Below are 20,760 nucleotides of genomic sequence, written 5' to 3'. Positions count from 1 at the left end.
CAAAAGTTATTAAATGTTGTGTCAGTCCCTAAGACCCAACTCAAGTGTGAATCGCCACAAGTCCAACACTTTTTTGAGATGTAATTGACATTATATTAGCTTCAGATCTACAACAAAATGATTCAATATTTGTATATACTGGGAATCACCACAATAAGTCTAGTTAATATCCATCAACACATACATTTAAATTTTTTTTCTTTTGGTGAGAACACTTAAGATCTACTCTCTTAGCAACTTTCAGATATACAGTACAGTATTAACTGTAGTCATCATGCTGTACATTACATCCCCATGACATTTATTTTATAACTGGAGGATTGTACCTTTTGTCACCCTTCACCCATTTCACCCCTACCCTCTCTCCCAACTCTGGCAACCATCAGTCTATTCTCTGTATCTGTGAGTTTGGTTTGTTCTTCTTGTTTTAGATTCCACATATAAGTGAGATCGTATGGTATTTGTCTTTCTCTGTCTGACTTATTTCACTCAGCATAATGTCCTCAAGTTGTTGCAGATGGCAGGATTTTCTTTTTTATGGCTGAACTGTGTACACACACAGCATTTTCTTTATCCATTCATCTATTGATGGACACTTAGGTTGCTTTCATGTGTTGGCTATTGTAAATAATGCTGCAGCGAACAGGGGTGGGAGGAGCATTGTGGGCTGGTGCAGATATCTTTTTGAGTTCATGTTTTTGTTCCCTTTGGATAAATACCAAGGAATGGAATTGCCGGATCATGTTCTATTTTTTGAGGAATCTCAATACTGTTTTCCATAGTGGCTGCACCTATTTACATTACCACCAACACTGTACAAGCATTCCCTTTTCGCCACGTTCTTACCAACACTTATTTCTTGTCTTTGATAATTGCCATTCTAACAGGTGTGAGGTAATAATATCTCCTTGTGGTTTTAATTTGCATTTCCCTGATGATTGGTGACAGAGCTCCTTTTCATGTACCTCTTGACCATCTGTATGTCTTCTTTGGAAAAATGTCTATGCAGATCCTCTGCCCACTTTTAAATCTTTTTCTTTTTTTTCCTTTTTTTTTTTTTTTTTTGCAGAATGCGGGCCTCTCTCCCTTTGTGGAGCACAGGCTCCAGATGCACAGGCTCAGCGGCCATGGCTCATGGGCCCAGCCACTCTGCGGCATGTGGGATCTTCCCAGACCGGGGCATGAACCCGTGTCCCCTGCATTGGCAGGCGGACTCTCAACCACTGCGCCACCAGGGAAGCCCCCTTTTTTTTCCTTTTGAGTTGTATAAGTTGTTTATACATCTTGGATATTAACCCCCTATCAGATAAGTGATTTTGCAGATATTTTCTCCCATTTGGTAGGTAGGTTGCCTTTTCATTTTGTTGATGGTTTCCTTTGCTGTGCAGAAGCTTTTTAATTTGATGTAGTCTCACTTTTTTTTTCTTTTGCATTTGTTGCCTCTGCTTTTGGTGTCAAATCCAAAAAATCATCACCAAGACCAGGGTCAAGGAGACTACCCCCTATGTTTTTTCTAGGAATCTTATGGTTTCAGGTCTTATATTCAAGTCTTTAATCCATTTTGACTTAATTTTTGTGTATGGTGTAAGATAGTGGCCCAGTTTCATTCTTTTGCATGTGGTGGTCCAGTTTGCTTAGCACTATTTGTTGAAGGGACTGTCTTTCCCCATTGTATATTCTTGGATCCTTTGTTGTAAATTAATTGACCATATATGCATGGGTTTATTTTTGGACTCTGTCTGTCCCATTGATCTGTGTATCTATTGTATGCCAATACCATACTGTTTTGATTATTATAGTTTTGTAATATAGTTTGAAATCAGGAAGTGTGTTGCTTACAGCTTCATTCTTCTTTCTCAACATTGCTTTCGCTATTTGGCGTCTTTTGTGGTTCCATATGAATTTTAGGATTGTTTGTTCTATTTCTGTGAAAAATACCATTGGAATTTTGATAGGGATTGCACTGAATCTGTAGATTGCTCTGATTGTATGGCACAGTGTCAAAGTTTAAAGTAACTTCTTATAAGGGATTCTTATCTCAGTGAAAATATTGGTTCCCAGCCTTCAGCACTGGGTTATCAACCAAAACAAGTCCTTTATAAGGCACAGCCTTACCCACAGACAGTAAAATCTTGTAAGGGATTCTGAAGACCCTCAATAAGGACAACTAGTCACTTCTGGAAAATGGAAAGAGGTTGTTTGGGGATTCTATTCTTTAACTCTAGGAACATGAGAGCTTTGTATTCTCTTAAAAGTGATGTTAAAGGTAGAATTTCAGGAATGTTTATAATTTCTTTTTAAAATAAATATCCATTTTAAAAATAAGTGTAGGGAAGAAAACAACTGAGTAGTATTGATTCATCAGAGACTGTGGGAAAGTAAACCTACCATATGACCCAGCAATTCCACTCCTGCGTATATACCTGAAAAAAATTAAAACACTAAATCAAAAGGATACCATGCACCCCAGTGTTCATAGCTGCATTATTTACAATTGGCAAGATACGGAAGCAACCTAAGTATCCATCAACAAATGAATGGATAAAGAAGATGTATATATATACAATGGAATATTATTCAGCCATAAAAAACAATGAAATAATGCCACTTGCAGCAATATGGATGGACTTGGAAGGGTATTATGCTAAGTGAAATAAATCAGAGAAAGACACTGTATATCACTTATATGTGGAATCTAAAATATTAGTGAATATAACAAAAGGAACACAGATACAGAGAACAAACTAGTGGTTACCAGTGGGGAGAGTGAAGGGAGGAGGGGTAATGTAGGGGTAGAGGATTAAGAGGTACATACTATCATGTAAAAAAGAAGTTACAATGAGGGTTTCCCTGGTGGCGCAGTGGTTGAGAGTCCGCCTGCCGATGCAGGGAACACGGGTTCGTGCCCCGGTCCGGGAAGATCCCACGTGCCGCGGAGCGGCTGGTCTTGTGAGCCATGGCCGCTGAGTCTGCGCGTCCGGAGCCTGCGCTCCGCAACGGGAGAGGCCACGACAGTGAGAGGCCCGTGCACCGCAAAAAAAAAAAAAAAGTTACAATGATATATTGTACAACACAGGGAATATAGCCAATATTTTATAATAACTATAAATGGAGTATAACCTTTAAAATTTTTGAATCACTATATTGTACACCTGTAACTTACATAATATTGTATGTCAACTATACTTAAAAAAACAAGTGAGCACTGATTCATCAGAGACTCTGGGAAAGCAATTCCTTCAACTACAGAGAAGGTCTCACTTGGCAGAAAGATAGGGGTCTTAATCTCAAGGTCCAAGCAATACCCAGGGAGTGCTCCTTCCCTGGACAAATTTCCATGAAGCTCTTCCTGCATCCAGCTCATTAGCATTCCGGGTAAGAGGAAAAGTCAGCCACGCCCCCCACCAGGTTTTCCCTATATCTGGTCTCCTGGAAACAGGGAAGGAGGGCAATTTGAAAGAAAGGTCTGTGGTCTTGGGAACCTCCGAAAGTTGGGTGGATGAAAATTATGGCCCTGCTAGGATCCAGATGTTAACACGGGAAATTGTTGGATCCTTTGCCTGTTCATTATCCACCCTATCGTCCCCTATCTCCCAGCTTTGACTACTTAGAAATTCCAAGATCCTCTATTAACACTTTACCTACAGAAAGAACGGGAGGGATACAGCCAAAGGGAGGGATCGGGCTGCTTTCCTGGGATTTCACAACCTAGACTGATTTCAGAAACTCAAGTGCATATCCCAGCGGGAGCGAGAAAGGCTGCAATCACGTCACCGCCGCCAAAATTCCCTACAATTCACGTTATCCTCCTTGACTTTTCTTCTCCGTGCGCCTGGTGACACATACTTCTTGGAGAGGGTGGTCAGTACCTGGTCCCCAGTTCCCTTCAGAATGCAAAGAGGCGCAGTTTTGAAATATTAGCTAAGATTCTCCTTCAGATGGGAAAGGTTCAGCTCTAGGCAACTGATTTGAATGGAAGTGGGGATTGTGACCAGGACAGGAAGAGCCAAGCGGAGCGCGTTATAGGGCTAGTTACAATCACAGCTTTCTCCATCTAGAGAACCGAAGCCCAGAGCAATATCCTTCAAAAATCTCCAGAAAAATCGGGGGAAGCCTTCACCTCTGCACTGAGCAGATTTTGTCTCTCGGCTTTTGGTTTGTTATTTGGCAAATTAAGTCCTGAGAATGGCTTCTGGTTTTCCCAGCGTTCTGTTTCTCTTTAAGACTTTTGACACCACTGGTTTCCCCTTCTCCCTTCCCTCTCAAGCCTAAAACAAACCACTCAATCAAACACGATCGCGTCTCCATTGAATTTTAGGGGAAAATAATTTGCCATTTTCGCGTTTGAAATACTGCGTGGTAGTTAACAGCATGGGCTATGGAGACGGACTGCCCCATTTAAACTGCATCCCGGCAACTCTGCGTGAGGCCCTCGGCAGGCACCCACCTTACCAGGATGGTGCTGGGATTGCCTTAAATTTTTTAAAATTTATTTTATTGAAGTATAGTTGATTTACAATGTTGTGTTAATTTCTGCTGTACAGCAAAGTGATACAACTACACACACACACACACACACACACATACACACTTTTTTCCATTATGGTTTATCACAGGATATTGAATATAGTTCCTTATGCTATACAGTAGGACCTTGTTGTTTACCCATTCTATATATAATAGTTTGCACCTCCTATGGGATTCCCTTAATTAATGTGTGTAAAGCACTTAGGAGTGTGCTAGGCAAAGTAGGCTCTGTGTAGGAGTTTGCCATTATTATTATTATTATTATTATTATTATTATTATTATTATTACCCAGCTATGAAAGACTTTAGAAGACAGAAACCAGGAATTTTGTAAACATCCAGAGAAGTCCCCACCTCCCCCCACAAGGAGCATGTCCGGTTTAGCAGCATCGCCACCACCTTGTGCTCCACAACAGTCTGCGCTTTCCAGGGAATACAGTAAAAGCTAAAGCTTAGAGCGCGGGGGCGTTGCTGGCGAGGGGTCTTCACCGTCGGGTGGAAAGATTTGGGACCTGCGGGCGGGTGAACACTTCTCATGCAGCTGTCAACCCGTGGACGGCGACGCTCTTCAATTTTGCAGTTTTACCTGCATGCTTTTAGGTTCTCGATAAGGAGTTTCCGACAAATAGGGTATTAACCCCTCCCTCACCTTTTCTTGTCAGCAGTTATATATGTCTTTGCTTATTTACTTGTACTCTCCCTGACCACTGCATTAATTCCTCCTTGCAGGCACCATGACATCGGGCATATTTATGCAATAAAGTGAAGTTAAACATATTATAACTTTTATTATGGACATTTAAATACACAAAATAAAGAAAATGATATGACGTAGCCTAATGTATTCATCACCCAACTGCAAGAATTAGCAGTATTTTTGCCAATCTCTCTCCCTATATATATATATATGTATTATTTATTTATTTATTTATTTATTTATATGTCCCGACCTTTTTCTCCTGTATTTTAAAGAAAATCCAGGCATCATATAATTTTATCCATAAGGACTTCAATATGAAAGAGAGGTAGAATTTCTAAATATATGCCCTTCTTATTTAGTGGGGATGGCTAGCAGCGGGGAAATGGCTTCTTCAGATTCCTTTGTTTTGTCCTATTTTATTTTGATCAGTGTGTTAATTTTCTTAGAATGATCTTAAAGACTCAAGAGAACAATTCCATTGCACAAAGTTGGTGGGGTGAGTTTTGCTTTACATGGTCAGCAAAATAATTTTCCTTCTAAGGATCAGTGTTAAATACTGATTTATCCTCATTAATTTGCACTTAATCAGCAACATTGTTTAAGAACCGAGCCACCTAAATATTCATGTTCTTGGCAGTGTGGGGTGTCTTCCCTTACTTCTCAGCTCTACTTGAATGCCTTTCAATTGTCTCCTAAAAGTCTCCTTTCCTTAGGTTTTATATTTCTCCTTATTTTTAACCTAAGACATTGTTTTAGTCAAAACACACTCTCTTTATAGAAGTTTGCACTTAGGATCTTCAGTTTTCAAGACTGACCTGAAGTCTTTCAACTTTGCTAAGAATTTCACTTTTGCTTAGAAGACATCAACTAAACAATTATTTTTATTCCAATTAATGTGGATTCAAACAAATTGGCTGTCAAAGCTTTTGCAAGATTGGAGGTTTTCTTAAAAGTTTTTTCTCTTCTGTTTTTTTAGGGTTTTTTTCTTTTGGAGGAATTTTTTGTTTGTTTGTTAGTTTGGAGGCTTCCCTTTTCTTTTGAATAAATTAATCTGTACAATTTAACCTTTCAGTATTTAAATAAATGGGCAGGGCTTCCCTGGTGGTCCAGTGATTAAGACTTTACCTTCCAATGCAGGGGTTGCAGGTTTGATCCCTGGTCTGGGAGTTAAGATCCCACAGGACTCGTGGCCAAAAAACCAAAACATAAAACAGAAGCAATATTGTAACAAAGATTCAATAAAGACTTTAAAAAAATAGTCCACATAAAAAAAATCTGTAAATAAATGGATAAAGGAAAGAATAGAATCATTTAAAATGGGAAATAAACCAAGGAATCAACAAATAATTTCCTGTGAATTAGTTTTATAGCAAGAAAGAAAAAATTCCAGAATCTTTACCATTTGTAGTTAAAATCTTGAAAGAGGAAAGAAGTTACTCATTATGGATATAAATCTGATTTTTTTTTACAGTCCTTTAAAAATCAAAATTCATCAGCTGACTCTAATATGCAGGACAAAATATTCTACTTCAGACATCTGGCTTAATGAGGTTATGTCCAGTCTTAACATACAAAAGCTAAATTGTCATTCCCACAATACCTGTTACTCCCCCAATCCTCCCAGTTTCAATAAACACTTTCTCCATTTGCTCCATCACTCAAGTCAGAAGCATGAGAATCATCCTTTGTCCTTCCCTGTTACCAGATGTTTGGGTTTGCTTGGGACTGAGGGGGCTCCCAGAGAGGCAAGGCTTTCAGTGCTGAAACAAAAAAGTTCCAGAATCCAGCAGTAGTTAGTCACCCTACCTGTCCCTCACCGTGTGTATCCAAATCATCATCAGGTCCCAACGATTTTATCTCCAAAATATATCTTGGATTCATCTACCTCTCTCCATTCCGTAGTCATTCTTTTAGCCCAAGCCACCAACCATCTTTCATGCTGACTGCTGCCATGGCTGCCCAATGGATCTGCTCAAATCTATTCAACCTGTTCTCTCCAGAGCACCCAGAATGATCTTTCAAAAATATTAAACAGATCACATTGTTCCTCTACTTTTAAGCTCCAATATGTTCCCATTGCAATTTGGGTAAAAATTTCAAATCCTGAACATGGTGTTCAAGGCCTGTATTGATTTGGCCAACTTCTCCAGTGCCATTTCCCCACTGTCTCCTTTGCTTGCTTCTGTTCAGGTCACACTGGCCTTCTCTCAATTTTCCTAATTTTCCCAGTTCTTCCTGTTTGGGGAACTTCACACATGTTTTTCACTCTGCCTGGAATACCCTTTGCTTCACTTTCTGCCTCCGTGTCCCCTACACTTCTCTTGAATTTTATCCTAAATGTCACCTATTTATCTAAAGGATATCTATTTAAGAGACACATTTCCTAATTTCCCGGTTAATGTTAATTCTCCCCCCATGGTTTTTCTCATGACACTCTATGTTTTCATATTCTTTAACAAAATTTGTGATCATATACATTTTTGAGTTCTTTTTTGTCTAAATATCTGTCTTCCCCCTTAGACAGTGTACACTGTGCATGGCAAAGTGCCTGGAATAGAAAAGACATTTGTTAAATAATTGTTGAGAGAATGGGTACATAGATGGTGGATGGTGTGATTTTATCAAAAAGTACAAATTTGTTTCCTGGCAGAATTGCTGCTACTATAGATTATTAAAAATGATCTAAACAGAGAGGTTCCAAGCTTCAACAGTAAGTCCCCAGACCACTCAGTGATTTGGCCCCATCTGTACATGTAGGGAAGGAGAGAAAAAATAGAATAACAGGCACAGAGGACAATGAGATCTGAAGGTCCTCAGAGCTGAAGGATCAGGAGGATAAGCAGGTTATGAGGGAAAGGGGCTAATGCAGGGCACCAAATGGGAATTCTGCTCAGACTCTGCTTCAGAGAGGTTTGTAGTCAAATATCTTTTTCTGGAAATTGTATGCTCTACCTGTGGAAATGGAAAGTGAAACCAGATCACTCTGAGAAAAGGTGGGAACATAAAGCTCCAATCCTCTGTAGTTTGGTGAGAAGTAAGACGTGAGATTATGAAGCTTTGGTAGGAGGAAAGCCCAGGAAGGAGCTTGAGGTACAAAAACAGCTATTACAATCACTACTCTATAGAACACAATGAAAAGGATGCTTTCATTGTGCTGTGCTGAAGTAGTCTGTGGAATCAGACCTCTTACAAGTAGTGTAACCTTGACCTGTAAGGTATTATGATGACACTCTACCTTATCATACGTAAAAATTGTTGTTGTTAAATCTAGTGGTCATTTCTTTTATTTATTTATTTATTTATTTTTGATTGCGTTGTGTCTTCGTTGCTGCGCGCGAGCTTTCTCTAGTTGTGTTGAGCTGGGGCTACTCTTCGTTGCGGTGTGCGGGCTTCTCATTGTGGTGGCTTCTCTTGTTAGGGAGCACGGGCTCTAGGCACGTGGGCTTCAGTAGTTGTGGCACACGGGCTTAGTTGCTCCGCGGCATGTGGGATCTTCGCGGACCAGGGCTCGAACCCGTGTCCCCTGCACTGGCAGGTGGATTCTTAACCACTGTACCACCAGGGAAGTCCCTAGTGGTCATTTCTTAATTAATATCTCCATTTATGAGTAGGATTTGGCTCTGTTCACCACTCTTCTGTCTTTAAAAATAACTTGTTTAAATTTTTCTTTACATAAAAAAGTAAATTACTAAATAACATGTACTCGTGGTAAAGAAAAAAATCTTGAAAATGTTTTAGCATAGAAAAGTTTAAAGTTTCTGATACTAGCTGTTTACAATTTGTATACATACTTCAAGATATTTTAATTTTATATCAATCAGAGCCTTCCAGAATTTGTAAAAGGTTCATGTCATCTTCATTACCAGTATATAAAAAATAAAGAAATGCCAAATAAGGTTTGAAGATATTGAGACCCTTCAGTGATATTTAAGATATTTAAGACCCTTCAGTGAACTCAAAAAAGAAACAACTGTTTATATAATATATGTATAGATATACACATACATACATAATACCCCTTTGAAGACAACATGAAAAGTCTAAGTTTGGGGGCTTCATAAAATTGAGGTTAAACCTAAATGGCCTTCACTGATATTAAATATCTACTCTCTCAGTCTATCGTCTAAAACAAACAAAAATACTATACATACTGTTCTGCAACTTGCCTTTAAAAAAAAAACTTAACAGTGGGAAAATATTTATTTGTAAGTTATTACATGTAGATATGTATTAGTCTTATTAATGAACACATACTGCTCTAAGGTTTTGCTTAATCATAAGTTATTTAACTCAGTATTATATTTGGTGGACATTGGATAGTTTTTAATAGTTTAACTAAAAAGTAGTGCTCCACTGTATATATATAATGTGTGTGTATACATACTTTTCACACTAGTGTTGGCATTTCTCCAGCATAATTCTCTGCTAGTAGGTTGACTATTGGGTTTCAGGAAGGAAGGGAGGGAGGGAGGAAGGGAGGGAAAGAAGAAAGGAAGGATATGAACTTCGTAAATTTTAATAGTTCTTATGCAATTGTCCTTCAGTCTGATTGGGCCGATTTACGCTTGCATGGACAGTATTTCAGAAATCTAAAGTGGGAGTAGGGGAAGGAGAATGATATATTATTGCTTTAAATGGCACATCCTTACATGAGTTAGGTGAAGCATCCTCAGTTACATTTATTAATTAACCATTTGGTTTTCTTTTGTGAATTGACCATAAGTGTTTTGGGTTTTTTTGTTTGTTTCTTTGTTTCTTTGCTTGTTTTTACGCGCCGAGGCTTGCGGGATGGGACCCTGACCATGGCAGTGAAAGCGCCGAGTACTAACCACTGGACCGCCACGGAATTCCGACCATACATGGGTTTTTGTTTGTTTTTGTTTTGTTTTGTTTTTTCCCCCTACTGGGTTTTCTTTTCGTGTTGAATACAATTTCATACAATTAATTATTAGTGTATTATTTATTTTGTTAGTAATAAAAACAACTACCATAATATCAAATGTTTTGCACAGCAATTACTATTTGCAAGACAATTTTTAAATCATTTTTTTGAATTTTTGAATTTTATTTTATTTTTTTTTATACAGCAGGTTCTTATTAGTCATCCATTTTATACACATCACTGTATACATGTCAATCCCAGTCTCCCAGTTCATCACACCCCCCGCCCTCCCACCCCCGCCGCTTTCCCCCCTTGGTGTCCATACGTTTGTTCTCTACATCTGTGTCTTTATTTCTGCCCTGCAGACCGGTTCATCTGTACCATTTTTCTAGGTTCCACATATATGCGTTAATATACGATATTTGTTTTTCTCTTAATGACTTAATTCACTCTGTATGACAGTCTCTAGATCCATCCACGTGCAAGACAATTTTCTAAGCATTTCACTGATGTTAACTAATTTAATACTCATCGTAACCTTATGGTTTTTTAAAAAGTAGGATTATTAACCCAAAAGTTTTAATTAATTGAAAATATCCTTTCTAGGAGCCTTAATTCTAAGGCTTAGATTTGGTATTAAATCTGTTAACAATAGTTACCGTTTGCTTACACGGACACTGGTGTATTAAGACCAAAACAAATACATTCCCTGCCCTCTTGCTGTAGCGAGAGTGGTCTAAGTCAAACTTCACCGAAGCTCTTAGTTAACAGCAGAAATCCACCCCCCCACCTGCCACTCCCGCCCAAGGCTTCCCCTAGGAACAGTTCTGAAGTCACTGGTGTGAAGTGAGCTTGCCTTTGAGTCTCTGAAAGGTAAGTGTGAGTGGTAGCGGATGACTCAAAGTGTAACAATACTCGAACAAATATTGTTTCATTCAGTATTGCGGATGAAATACCTCTAAAGGTTTCGTGCTGATCGAAGATATTTTGAAATTCGTTGAACTGGGGTGAGAGAGAAGAGTCCCTCCCAACAAAGCTGAGAACAGAGCTAAGAGATTTCGTAGAGAGGAAAAAGACAACAACATTTTTGTAGAAAAGAACAATTCAACCTCCAAAATTCTGCACGAAATATTTAAAAGTACACAAACTCTCACGAGTGGAAGAGGTTTTTTGTTTTTGTTTTTTTGCCGCGCCGTGCGGCTTGTGGGATCTTATTTCCCCCACCAGGGATCGAACCTGGGCCACCTGGATTCTTGATGGTCATTTTATCACAGAGGTTGTCAGAGCTGCAGGGGACGTTAGGGGTTACCCACTCCGGCCTCCCTAGTGGGGCTTAGGAAAGAGCCACAACCAGGACCTGCACCCTGCCTCCTGCATCAGGGATTACCCACCCCACCGGCCCTTCCCAGCGTTAATAGTAGTCAAGCTAAGCCGCTCTTGCTCTATGATACAAGTATCTTCCCATTGGGGCTCTTTCTCTTGTCTACTTTTTTCCAAAACACGTTCTCATGCGTTGCTGATTTTTCATAGACTGATCAATGCCAAGTCCTAAACTGGATAACAAAAGACAAATGAAGGCGTCTCCAGGCTGGAGGGCATATCACAAAAGCAAATGGAAAGGAATCGCAGAGCCGGGATTCTTGTACCACTCAGTAAACGGGAATCCCGGGATTTCTGAACAGGAGGTGGGGAAATCAGTCCCTCGAATGCGGAATGCAGCGGCGGAGGGACCCTGTGAACGTCCGGATGTGTGTCTCCCCGGCACGCAGAGCTGAGTCGGCCAGCCAGGGTTGGCTTGTGTTCAACAACGTGTGTCAGGCCTGGTTTCACCTGTTATCAGGTATTTGCCAAGTAAATTCACCACCCCAAGTGTTGTGCATCAGTTTTGTGGTGGTTGTGAAATTTACTTTGACACCTGACTCACACTGTGGTTGTGACGATTGATCCAAGAAAAGAGCGATTAGATGCATTGCTATAAAACGCCTGGAAGTACTGCAGGAAGAAGTTGGATAAGAAAGATTCGTGTGTGACGAGGTGGCCGAGTGGTTAAGGCGATGGACTGCTAATCCATTGTGCTCTGCACGCGTGGGTTCGAATCCCATCCTCGTCGGTTTGCTGTGCACGTGAAGAATGAATATTACTTTTCGGTTGAGTGAGTTAATTCTTTACTCATCACTCAGTTAAGTAATTCCATCTACTCGCCCCTGTTCTCCACTTCCTCAGTAGCATTCTCCTGGCTGTGAACTTTGTTAACTAATATGCCTGATTCATGTTTCATTCTCCCACAAAATGTTCATTCCATTACAAGTTTTGCTTAGCAGGGATTCCCCATTAAGGAAATAATTGAAGAATTAATTGAGGACCATAGAAAAACATTGCCTAATAAATTTAGAGGAGCTGATAAAATTGTCTATAGAGTAATGTACACAAAATTATGGATTATTTAAGGCATTATCGGGCTGATTGTATCTCTATGCAATTTTTGTCTATTATCTTTTAACTTTAAAAGCAACCATTATTGTCTAAGGATCCCAGTCTTTGACAAGGAAGAGTATGTATCTCTTAGAGATATGACAAAACTAAAAAGTACACGCTATGCAACATTCTCAGTTAGGGCTAAATATTTCTACCTGAGGAAAGGTAATAAAAATATAGGACTCCCCTGGTGGTCCAGCGGTTAAGACTGCACTTCCCCTGCAGGGGGCAGGGGTTTGATCCCTGGTAGGGGAAGTAAGATCCAGCCCGCATGCCGCGCGCGATGCACACCCCCGCCCCCCCAAAAATGTTAGTAACGTGAAGTTTCTACATGTGACTTCCATATTAGACCTTGGGAGGAAAAAAGAAGAATAATTTATTTCTTCATTTTTTTATTTATTTATTGCCATTTTGCAGTAAGTGCTACATTCACATGATTCAAAAACTATAAAAATCTATACACCAAAGCTTTGTCACCAATACTGGCCTTCATGTGTCATTCCAGAAACAAAGAATGCACGTATAATATTAAGCTCTCCAAGATATATTATTTTTTAATTGAAGTATAGTTGATTTACAATATTGTGTTAATTTCTGCTGTACAGCAAAGTGATTCAGTTATATATATATACATACACACATTCTTTTTATATATGTTCTTTTCCATTGTGATTTATCACGGGATTTGAATATAGTTCCCTGTGCTATACAGTAGGACCTTGTTGTCATCCATTCTATATATAATAGTTTGCATCTGTTAACCCCAAACTCCCAATCCTTCCCTCCCCAACCACCCCTCCCCTTGGCAACCACAAGTCTGTTCTCTATGTCTGTGAGCCCATTTCTGTTTCATAGATAAGTTCATTTGTGTCATATTTTAGATTGCACATATAAGTGATATCATATGGTATTTGTCTTTCTCTTTCTGACTTACTTCACTTAGTATGATAATCTCTAGTTCCATCCATGTTGCTGCAAATGGCATTATTTCATTCGTTTTTATGGCTGAGCAATATTCATTGTGTATATGTACCACATCTTCTTTATCTATTCATCTGTCGATGGACATTTAGGTTGTTTCCATGTCTTGGCTATTGTGAATAGTGCTGCTTTGAACATAGGGGTGCATGTAACCAAGATATATTGTTAAATGAAAAAGAGCATAGTGCAAGACAATGTGTATAATGCTACTTACAAAAAAAAGGTAAATATATCTATATCTGAATATATACAACATTTTGCATGTGTGTGTCTATAGCTATAATATAAATGTCTAGAAGGAGATAAGATGTGTTCTAGGGTGTATTCATTTGTAAGATGTTGCCACATTTCTTCCATAGGGATTGTACTGATTTGCACCCCCAACCAAATAAGTAGAAAGGAGACCAGACCACACCTGCTTCTGCAGCCCTGTAAGAGGGATTATTATTTCAACTAGCATTGTCACAGATCATCTAAATGGAAGCGCAAGCACCCACAGTGGAAGGAAATAGGAATCCTGATTTCACATAAGCTTGGTGACTTTGGTTTATTACAGACTTTCTGGATAATCAGTGGCAGTTTATAGACTGGACTGATTAAAGATTCAAGATTTAATGGATTTGGGATATTGGTGAGATTGAGCCGCTGTGTGGTTTTAAGGTAGAACTTATTTGATTGTTTTATTAGAATGAAAATTTTAAATGTCTAAATTAGAGATCGGAAATTGGATCACTGGATTCGAAGCATTAGATCATATGCAACTGATGAGATTACTCTAGTTCAGTCGTTCTCTAAAGTGCAGTTCTCCCAAGCAACAGCATTATCATCACCTGGAAACTTGTTAGAAGTACAAACTCCAGGGCTGGGGCCCAACAATTTGTGCTTGAACAAGCTCTTAGGATAATCCTGATTTGTGCTAAAGTTTGAAACTCTAGTTTTGTTTTGTTTTATTTCAAAACATGGTTAACCTAGTTTCTGTCCATCTTGGTAATATCTTTTCTCCCCAGAATGCACATTTCTCCCATCATTCCAACATCAACATGAGTGTCTATCTTGATTTTTCCCTGCTCTGCCAGGATTAATCGTTCTAACCCCTACTCTGCCCACAGAGCTAGGACCCACAGAGCAAGCTAATGTAGTGTAAAGACACCAGCCAAAGACCACCAGAAACAAACCTGACAAAATCAGTGTAATGAATTAATGCAGCGACAGGATACTCCAAGGTAACCGAGAAATACCTCTCAACAAGAGAAATGAGAGAAACCTCTTTTATTAATAATTGAGTTACTTTAGACGACTCTGAAGAGCCTCTAAGGGGAGCGGGTCTGGGTTGGTGGCTATTTCTGAGGCGGGATTAGAAGAAGCGCGGATTAGCTAGGAATTGGGTATGGTCATGAAGAGAGGGGCTGTTTTAGGTATCCCAGTAATAGGTGGACGTAGCCCACCGGGTCTGGGGCGTCGTAAGAAGGCAGTTATCACTCAAAGAAGGGGCCGTAGTAGCATTTTACAGCTGCTGCATGATCTTGGGGAAAACATTGTTTCCTGTTTACTTTGCAGTTGGCATTACCTGTATCTGTCCTCCCAGCCCAATAACAGCAGCTTCACTTTTTTCTTTTTCAATTGGAGTAGGTTTTCTTCCTTTTCATCTAGACAGGTTCCTGAGCCTCGGCTTCAAGGAACTACTCCCCGGTTGCTTCGACTTTGGTTGTTCAGGAGACTTTGGAGAGGAAGGAGGCCGAGGTTTCCTCCTTTTCACCCCAATCCAAGGGGCCTATGAGACGAGGCGCGGGAGAACGGCCCGCAGAGGGAACTTGCGCTCTCGCATTCTCTGCCTGCTGCTGGGTTTTGAGGCCTTTCCAGGCTACGGTTGGGGTCGGGGTGGGTGGTGAGGAAGGCAGAACAGAAGGCCGACTCGCGTGAATTATCCAGGCGAATTGCGAGGTCTCCTCCCGCGGACGCCCAGCAGCGAAGAAAGCGCCCCCCGCTGGAGGTCGGCGGTAGGGTTGCCGGGTAAAACAGAACTCCCAGTTAATTTGAATTTCAGATAAAGAACGAACGATTTTTTACATACAAATGTGGCAGACCTAGTTGGTGGCTGCGCGTCCGTGAGCGGCCTTCAGGGCAGGGCGGGCGGCAGGGAGGGTTCCCTTCCTCGACGATTCAGAGGCCAGAGGGCGTCTCCATCTCAGGAAATGTCACTCTCCCGCCCTTTCCACCGGCTCCTGAGGGTTTGTAAACTTCCAAGAGAAAATGCCCATTTCTGACCTCTCCAGGGCTCACCCACTTGGGAATCTCAGAAAGAGGCATTAAATGATGGCTTGAGAACTCCTTCGCTTTGAAATATAACTCTCACTCCTTGAAGCTGAATGAATATATCATTACATCGGAAAGGAGTGTTACTCCAAAAAAGGGGAGAAATGAGCTCCTTCAAGTCACTTACCCGAGAGGCAAATGCAAAACTAGACCCAAAGTTCGCATCGAGATATGAACTCCGATCATCGGATTCAAAGCCCATAATGCTAACCGTTACACAGCAGGACAGTTACCTGGCGGTGTTTACGGTGATGTTTAAGTGAAATGAACTAGCGGCCTCGGCTGCGGTGGAACTGGCGGCTCCTGAGCTCCCCTGCCCGGCGGAATCCCCCGGCCTCCGCCTTCTGCTCTCTCAGTCCGCTTTTTTGCTCCAAGTCCAATTCTTTTCGTTTCTTCATTCTCTTGCATCTCCAGTTCCCGCGAGTCTTCAAATACCCTGGCTGGAAGAGCGCGCCGGTCGAAACGGTGTGTTATGCGGCGATGCGGTGCCCCCTCCCGCTCCAGTTTCAATCCTGAGGTTCGCTGTTCTCTTTGGGGTGAGTTCCTGAAACGCTCTCGGTCGCTGGGCACAGCCCGCGGTGGCCGGAATGTTCGTAACCGCAAATGCAGGTAAAACTAAAAGATACTACCCTAATCAACGCTATGCAGAATAGTTTTAAGAACCTGGTTGCAATGTATATGTATTTCTAGAAAATATAATATACCGAAACAACTTTAGAAGAAATAGAAAATCCGAGCAGACCAGTTACAATTGAAGACATAAAGTTGTCAACAAACTACCCCCGAAAAAATATCAGACATAAGTTTCACAGGTGAATTTTAATAAACTAGTTGCAGAACAGATAATTCCAATGCATTTAAAACTGTTCCAGAATATAGATAAAGAAGAGAATTTTCGGTCTTGGAAGGCCGGGGGTGTGTGTGTGTGGAGAACAATGCAAATAATGATCTTGAAACCAAAACTGATTACCAAAAAGAAGACCACATATTCTTATTCTTATTTATGCTTAATCCTAAATAAAATAGGAGCAGAATCCAGCAGCAGGTTAGAGTAAATCATTTACTATGGCAAAGTGGAGATGAGCATGAACGTTGTTTAAAATTTTCAGAGCTTTAAACACAATTCACCATATTAGCATATCTAAGGAGAAACAGCATATATGCATTTAATAAATGTGGAGATGGCATTTTATTATGTTAACATCCATTTTGATATATTAAAATTTTTAAATAAAAAGAATAGATAGTTCCTTACTTAACATGATAAACATATCTAACTAACATCAACATCATCCTGCTTTACAGAGGAAACATTTTATGCCTTCTCTTTGAAGCTAGCTAGCAACATGTTAGAAAAATGTCCATTCTCACTATTATTATTTTATATTCTTCTAGAGGAACTAGACAATGCATTTAACAAGAGAAATAAATGAATTTGAAAGAAAGAGTTAAAATTATATGAAGGTATCCAAGGATTTGATAATGAACTTAAATATATTTATAAAAATAAGAGAAATCAATTGCCTTCACACACACACACACACACACACAACATGAAAGACCCCCATTTACAATAGCAACAAAAGAGATAAAACGTTGAGAAATAAATTTTCTTCAGTTTTGTTTATTCATTTTTTTTTAAGATTCCACATATAAGTGATAATACTATAAATATAAATATATAATATTCCATTGTGTATATATACCACATCTTCTTTATCCATTCATCTGTTTACTGACACTTAGATTGCTTTCACATCGTGGCTATTATAAATAATGCTGCTATGAACATTGGTGTGCATGTATATTTTTGAATTAGTGTTTTCATTTTCTTTGGACACATACCCAGGAATGGAATTCCTAGATCATATGGTAGTTCTAGTTTTATTTTTTTGAGGAACCTCCATACTGTTTTTCATAGTGGCTGCACCAATGCACATTCCCACCAACAGTGTGTGAGGGTCCCCCTTTCTCCACATCCTCTCCAACATTTGTTATTTACAGACTTTTTGATGATAGCCATTCTGACAGGTGTGAGGTGATATTTCATTGTGGTTTTGATTTGCATTTCTCTGATGATTAGAGATGTTGAGCATATTTTCATGTGCCTGTTGGCTATCTGTATGTCTTCTTTGGAAAAATGTCTATTCTGGTCTTCTGCTCATTTTTTAATCAGTTTGTTTGTTTGTTTGTTGATATTGAGTTGTATGAGCTGTTTATATATTTTGGGTATTAACCCATTATCAGTCATATCATTTGCAAATGCTTTCTCTCATTCAGTATGTTGTCTTTTCGTTTTGTAGAGAAATAAATTTGAGAGCAAATTAAAGATCAATAGTAAGAAAACTTTAAATATTGTTGACTGAATCAAGATATGGAGAGCAAGGCATATCAATTTTCTCTACAAGTTAGTCTAGGTGTTTAATATAATGCCAATAAAAATTAACATAGAATTTTGTTTTCAGACTGGATAAACATCTTCTAAAGTTTATATGAAAAGTAAACAAGCATTAGTAGTCAGGAAAATTCAGAAAAGAATAACAAAGAAGACACAGGCCTTTTGGGTTTTAAAACATATTACAAGCTATAATGAATAAAACATTGTAGTATGAACAGGATAGAAAATCCAAGAGTAGGCACAAATATTTAAGAATTTGATAAAAATGGCATTTCAAGTTAGTGGAGAAAAGATAGATCATTCAGTAAATGGTACTGGGACATCTGGGTAGACATCTAAAAAAAAATTAAGTGTAATCCACACATCACATTTTACAACTGAATAGTTTCTAGGTGGTTCAAAAATTTAAAAAGGAAAAAAATAAAACCATAAAATTCCTAGAAGAAAACACATGAGAATTTTCCTTTGTAGTCTTGGCACAAGGGAGGCCTTTCTTGAAATCACAGGAAACATAAAGGATTAGTAAATTTACTTAAAAATTTAAAATTTCTGTGTAACTAAAATGAACATAAACTGGAGTGGAAAAATTCCAAACTACCACAACAGACTAATTTCCCTAATATAAAATGATCATGCAAATCAGTATAAAGACCATCACAAAAGGAAAAAGGGAAAGGGTATGAACAAAAACTTCACAGAAAGAAAATGTACATGAATATTAATTTATTCAATTTTGTTCATATTTAAAGAAATGCTAATTAATACTACAATAATATACCCTTTTTTCTTATTTCGGTAAAGATCAAAAAGTTTGATGAAGATTGGGGGTGGTATCACTTTCAGATATTATTAGAGAGCTGCAAATTTTCATAACTATTAATACTTTTGAGGGCAATTAAGTAGTCTATATACATAAGTGCATATATTCTTTGACTCAGAAATTCTACATCTAGGAATTTACCCTAGAGATATACTCATACATGGGTAAGATGATGTATGTATGAAACTATTTAATTTAGTATGGTTTATAAATAGAAAATAATTGGAAATAACTTAATTGCTCATCCATAAAGGACTGCCTAAAAAAATCTACATGATGAAATATTATACAACTGTCAAAAATAAAGAGGTAAATCTATGTCTATGGCTATGGGAAAAACTCCAAGATATATTGTTAAATTAAACAAGCAAAATGGGGAGCTGTATGCATAATATTCTACTATTTGTGTAAAATAATGGAGATAAATTATAAATAAATATTTGCTTCTATATGTATGAAATATCTCTGAAAACCTACAGAAGAAATCAAAGGTTTTGGCTGTTTCTAGGGGATGAAATTAGGTGACGGGGGGTAGGAGTAGGATGGAAATTTTTATTAAATAATTCTTAAATTTGAAAATGTTTAAATAGATGGTGGGGGGGAGGGAGAGAGGGAGACTAGTACATATCCAGGATCCCTTATCCACAGTTCCAAAATCTATAAAATTCTGAAAACTTTTTTCCCCCATGAATTTGGCACTAAAACTCATCTGAGGCAAATCTCGAAGTGAACTGAACTCAGATTTTTTTTTATATAGTCTTAAAAAATCTGAATTCTGAAACACAGTTACTCCCAAAGGTTTATGTGTAACAAACACCATATACTCACCTACGTTTATAAGTATTCGTTTTGCCATATTTGCACTCTCTCTCACATACTCTCCGGCTGAAGTATTTGATATCAAATTATAGACATCATGATATACCACCCTTGAACACTTCAGTTCCCATCTCTAAAAAATAAGGACATTTTCCGGGACTTCCCTGGTGGTCCAATAGTTAAGACTCTGTGCTCTCAATGCAGGGGGCACAGGTTGAATCCCTGGCTAGGGAAGTAAGACCCCGCATGCCACAGTGCAGCCAAAAAAAAAAAAAATCTTAAAAAATAAGGACATTTTCCTACAGAACAGCAATACCATTGTCAAGCTCAACAGAAAAGTCAAAGGGAGATGTTTCAATGTATTCCCTTTTGTACTTTTTGTATTTGGAATCTGTGGCTCTATAACTTATTCAATAGATAATACAATTTTAAATTAGAAACAAATTAGATGAGACCTTTAATACATAAAATTGACCAGAAGACTATGGGATCTGTCAAGGCATCATTAAAGGACAGGAAAGGATTCACAAGTACCCAATTAATAATAGAGATTGAGGGAAAAATCATTTCATTTTAATGCCCAACTAATTTGGGGCTGGTGTGCGTAGAGCTTTCATCAAGTCAGTACTGACAAAAGCATGGTAGGCACAGAAAGCCAACCCAAATCCAACACAAGTGTCTATTGCTTTGAAGTAAGACTTTGTTCTCTCTGTCATAGAGAGTCCAATGTAATCAACTTGCCATTAGGTGACTGGCTGTTCCCACTGGGATATTACACCATATCTAGGGTTTCAGATTGGTTGTGGCTCAACAGTGGTGGTGTCTTGATTAGCTTTAGTGAAAGA

At 38.8% G+C, this 20,760-nt stretch overlaps 1 protein-coding gene and 1 non-coding gene across 2 annotated transcripts in view; one reads left to right on the top strand and one right to left on the bottom strand.

Annotated features, from left to right (window-relative positions):
- ZSCAN31 (zinc finger and SCAN domain containing 31) overlaps positions 1-20,760 on the bottom strand; it is a 284,613-nt gene that overhangs the window by 157,058 nt on the left and 106,795 nt on the right. The gene's annotated exons all lie outside the window — the stretch shown is intronic.
- On the top strand, positions 12,138-12,219 carry TRNAS-GCU (transfer RNA serine (anticodon GCU)). Its single transcript has one exon. It is a non-coding gene; the product is annotated as a tRNA-Ser (tRNA).

Source organism: Physeter macrocephalus, chromosome 18, assembly GCF_002837175.3.
Source record: "Physeter macrocephalus isolate SW-GA chromosome 18, ASM283717v5, whole genome shotgun sequence".
NCBI lineage: Eukaryota > Metazoa > Chordata > Mammalia > Artiodactyla > Physeteridae > Physeter > Physeter macrocephalus.
This window is presented reverse-complemented; position numbering and strand designations above follow the sequence as displayed.